This window comes from Eschrichtius robustus, chromosome X (genome assembly GCF_028021215.1).
Source record: "Eschrichtius robustus isolate mEscRob2 chromosome X, mEscRob2.pri, whole genome shotgun sequence".
Lineage (NCBI taxonomy): Eukaryota > Metazoa > Chordata > Mammalia > Artiodactyla > Eschrichtiidae > Eschrichtius > Eschrichtius robustus.
The window spans coordinates 121,595,959-121,601,117 of record NC_090845.1 but is presented as its reverse complement, the minus strand read 5'-3'; the positions used below and the strand labels follow the sequence as shown (position 1 = coordinate 121,601,117).

General features: G+C 42.0%; 1 pseudogene; it reads left to right on the top strand.

Moving 5' to 3' along the window:
• The first annotated feature begins 4,572 nt into the window (after positions 1-4,572).
• Positions 4,573-4,827, top strand: LOC137757010 (small ribosomal subunit protein eS27-like pseudogene; annotated as a pseudogene).
• The last annotated feature ends 332 nt before the right edge of the window (positions 4,828-5,159 follow it).

Below are 5,159 nucleotides of genomic sequence, written 5' to 3'. Positions count from 1 at the left end.
GGCTTTGATAGAAAATTTCTCACTCAGAATACTTCAAAACCAGCATTTTAATTTTTATCACCCCTGAAAATTTCATTTTTAAACAGGAGTACAAAGTTATCATGATGAAATAGATGTCATTGGATTACATCACTTTGCCTGGTGTGAAGCGCTCTCCCCCTCCCTCCCTCTCCCTCTCCCTCTCCCTCTCCCTCTCCCTCTGTCTCTGTCTGTCTCTCTCTCTCTCTCTCTCTCTGTCTCTCTCGTTAATTTTGCTGCTGCCTATCAGAAATGTGCCTGTGAAGTTGTGGGGGTTAGAGGACAAAGCTAATGAGAACCAAATCATGGGTTCAGTCTCTGTAAGAGTGTTAACTTCGTTATGTTTCCTGGCCGCGGACTCTACCCCAATCCTGGCCAGAGGACTCTTGGGGTCAAGGGAATCCAGGGAAGAGAGGAGATGATTCAGTGTAAACCCATTCCGCATGACTAGAGAGACAGCTCAAAGAACACCCATTTCAGAATTTCCCAGTGTCAGTGTTGGGAAGAATCTCAGGGCTCTTCTCTTTTTCCTCCCCATCTGATATGCAGTAATTTTGTAAAGGGGTTATTCAGTCTTTTCTTGAATACCTCCAGTGACAGAGAACTCATTGCTTTCCAGTCCCAACCATTCAATCATTTTTTACAAAAATTTTATTTTATTGAAGTATAATTGATTTACAATATGTTAATTTCTGCTCTACGGCAGAAATGTTATACATATATATAATCTCTTTCATATTCTTTTCCATTATGGTTTATCACAGGATATTGAATATAGTTCCCTGTGCTATACAGTAGCCAACCATTTCATCTTGAAGCAGTTCTGATAAATTGTTTCTTATGTGAATTACAACCTTCTGTCATTCTGTAAACTGATTCTAGGCCTTCCCTGTGGGATGCACAGAATAAGACTCCAAACCAATCATTTACAAGTTGGAAAGTAGCAAAAGAGTTGAAGTTGGTGCTTCTGGCTTTACCTCCATATTGCCATCCTTATTGGCTTATGTCAGCAGAGAGAGCCCTTGCTCAGAAAGCAAGCATTTAAGCAGAGGTTTTGATCCCTTTATATAAAGCATTTGGTATAGCATTTAGGGAGTGAGTCTAAATTACCTTTCAGTTTTTGAGACCAGTTTCACAGGTAGCGCACACAGCTAGGTGATACAAAAGGGATTCCTAGAGAGCTATCCATCAACTCTCAGCCTGCAAAGAAGATTGCAATGGGGCACTGCCTCCGGGCTGGAGATTTGGGACATTTATGGGTAGTCCAGACCAATCTGTCATTGCTTCGCCAGAGAGCCTGTTGGAGAGACCTTTGAATGACAAGATTGACTTTTAATCCCATCAGAAGACATGTACTCATTCATTCATCCATTGAAAAGGCATTTATGGAGGGCTTTCTATGCCCTAGATGTTAGGGATACGATGATGGCCCACTGAGGGGGGGGTATATACATCAAATAAAGAATTACCCAAAGTAATAGATGATTCCAAACCATGATTAGTGATAGAAAGGAAAGTTACAGATTATTTTCAGAGCAGGTCTGACTTAGTTGAGGTTTTCAAGGAAGGCTTGCCTGACATTTGAGTTAACATATAAAGGATGAATAGGAATGAACAGTAAAGGATGCAGAGATGGGGGAAGCATTCCAGACAGAGGCAACAGCATGGGCAGAGGCCCCGTGGGAGAGAGGTGTAAGAAGAAGCACAGAATATTCAAGGAACTGAGAGAGGGCTGCTCTTGGTGAAATTCAGAGACGAGGGTATGGTATAAGGTGAAGATGGAGAGGTCATAGGGCCAGTCCGTGAAGGGCCTGGCAGTCTGGTAGGCCCTGTGCAACTCTTGTCTTCTGTAGTTTCCCTCACAAAGGCTCTGCTCTTTTCAGCAAATGCCATGATCATTCCTCACCTTCAGTTCTTTCCTTATACTGTTCTTGTCCCGGGAACATTCTCCCTATCATCCATCTCTTACGCAAAGCCTTACTCATCTCGTTCCCTCAACTTTGGCATCCAGAAAGTGGAGGTGGAAGGCAAAGGGCTCTCACGTATATTAAACACTTGCTCTTCACCAAGCATCGTGATGAGTCCTTCATACATATGATCTTTAACACCCCTGCCCTAACACTGTGAGGTAATGCCCTTCCTACCATCTTACCGAGGAGGAAATTGGCACTCAGAAATCTTGAATACTTGGTCCAGTGTCATATAGCTTAACTAATAAACCCAGATGAAAATTCAGGCTTGCCTGACTCCAAAGATACTGCTCTTTCTTACACATCAACTTGCTTCTATCCGTCTTTCTCATTGTTCATTAACCTCCCAGTAGAAGTGCCCTGGCTGTTCTCATTTTGACGTTAAAGTTACCATTTGAAACATCAGTTGCTGGTATCAGTGGGAGGACATCCAGTGGGGGTCTAAGTTCCTGGGCATAAGAGCCCCATTCATGGTTCATAATGCTCTTATAGCCACAAGGAGGCAGATGCAGTCATTCCACACAACATCTACTTTGCTATCACCTCGTGAAAGTAGGCACTTAATGCAAGTGTTTGTCAGAACTTTCTAAAGAAATTTACATAACCTTTATGAAGCTCATCTACCTATTGGCCAGTCTGGACACAAAGTCACAGTCAAAGAAAGAATATTCTGAACATCAAGAAAAAGATGTAAAAAACAATGTAATTAGCATTATAGATGTTGTCTCAGAAGGATCCAAAGGTCTCCATTCCAATCTCAGTGTATGTCACACCTTCATGAAGTTCTTTCTAAAACTTCTTCCTCCCTGTCTTTCTCTCTCAATTGCTTACCCCCAGTACAGATGCCCCAAACTCTCTCATTTTTCTTTCTCAACCTCTCCAATACCTTCCCCAAACCTAGCCTGTGCTGCTGACTCTGGTCTTGTTCTTTCCTCTCATCTTCAGGATTTATTCATCTCTTTCTTGCCAGTACCTTTCTGCTCTGTCCAATGTAAATCCTTCGAGTGGTCTCAGTGGTCAGGATGGCAGAAAAAGGACCTTTACAAATCAGGATGAGCAGGAGATGACCTGAATGTCTAAATGTTTTCATTTAGGTAGTAGTTCATTTTTTTCCTTCACATTTATTTTTCTGTGTCCATTTCAAAATTCTTTCAACTTAAAGTAGTAGCAGTATCCAAAGTGATCAGTAGTTTGTTTTCCGTTTCCTCTTCTTGGCAGAGTCTGTTAGTACTCATGGACAGCCCCGAGCTACCCTGCGCTTCTCAGCATCCCTTTGCAGCTGGATTGGCCATGGACTAGTTCTAGTCTGTGGAGTTTGAGTGGAAATGACATGTGTCACTTGTGCACCTAGATGGGTGAGTATCCAGTTTGCCTTTTCCAAGCTCTTTCCCCTGTTTGCTGTCTGGATAACACTAGTGTGACCTTGAAGCCACCAGATGGAAGCACTCTGAGTCCTTGAGTCACTGCCTGGAAGAGAATTAATCCACATTCGACTGTAATGTGAGTGAGAAATAAACCGTTGTTGCATTGTTTGTCTTAGTAGCTAGTGCTAATTAAGCTAATATATTATTTTTTATATTTTAATTAAACTTATTAATAAGTTTGTAATTGTAATGAAGTCCACTTTATCAATCTTTTCATCTATAGTTAGTACTCTTTATGCTCTAAGAAATTTTTGCCTAACCCAAGGTCATGGAGGCATTTTCTGATACTTTATTTTAGAAGTTTTATTGTTTTGCCTTTTACGTTTAGGTCTACTATCTATCTCAAGTTAATTTTTGTATACAATTTGAGGGTCATGGTTAATTTTCCATATGGATATGCAATTAACCCAGCACCATATATTGAAAAGATCATCCCTCTCTCCCTGGGTTTCAGTAGCCCCTTCACTGAGTATCACATGTAGCAGACTGTCTCTAAAATGGCTCCATGGATCCCCACATTATTTTTTTTTCCTTTTTTTTCTTTTTTTGGCTGCACCACGTGGCATGCGGGATCTTAGTTCCCCGACCAGGGATCGAACCCGTGCCCTCAGCCGTGAAAGCCCGGCATCCTAACTACTGGACTGCCAGGGAATTCCCAGTGACTCACTTCTCATGAACAGTATATGGCAAAAGTGACTGGAGTCTCTGTGATTAGGTTACAATAGACCACGACTTCCATTTACTCTCTCTTTCTCTCCCTCTTCAGTAAAGAATTTTGTATTCTCGCCTTGTAATCTGGTGTGCGCTGTGCTGAGGTTGGAGGGAAGGGAGGTCATGGGTCTGCAAATGGTATAGTTTGGTTGATATTGCTCAGAAGAAGATGGTGCTGGAAAAGCATCCCCCTGACAGTTGGATTATTAGGGGGTGCCTCTACTGGTTACCTGCAGGAGAAGACATCACAAACAAGATTCTGCTTAAGAAAAATCTGAGGTATCAAATTTCATTTTCCAGCAGCGTCAGTTTACTGCAAGATAAAATGTAAATCAAATAAATATTTCTTTGGCCCTATCCCTCTCATCCCTCCTCCCATCTGGACACAAGACATATATTTAGAATATCAGCGAGAGAGATGGGTGGGCGGGGCTTGCGAAAGAATCAACATGCCTTTAGCTAGAGACTTACTACATTCATCGGTGGAAGAGGAAGAGAAAAAACATAAAAAGAAATGGCTCGTTCAAAGTCCAAATTCTTATTTTATGGATGGAAAATGTCCAGGTTGCTGCAGGATTGCCAGGGTTTGTAGCCATGCCCACATGGTGGTGCTTTGTGTAGGTTGTTCAACAGAGTTGTGCCAGCTGATGGGAGGAAAGGCCAGGCTCACAGAAGGGTGTTCATGTAGAAGAAAGCAACACTAATGATCCCCACAACTTCCTGAATTGGGGTGATATCGCAGAAAGCCTTGTTGGTTGCGTAATTCTAGTTACTCCATCAAGATAAGGTAATGATGTTTAATTTTGTAAGGTATACAACACTGATCTCCTGTTTTGGTGTCAGCTTGTCAATACTTTTTGATTATGGGCAAAAGCCAAGAACATAAATTTTCAGAGTCCAGAGAACATGCCGCTTTTCTTCCTGATAAGTAAGCTGCTGCTTCACCTTTCTCCTGATTTAAGAACAAAGTTCCAAACACCAGGGGCACAAGTCACAGTGGTGGCTGGAGTGTGGCTGACTTTATCATGGGGAAATT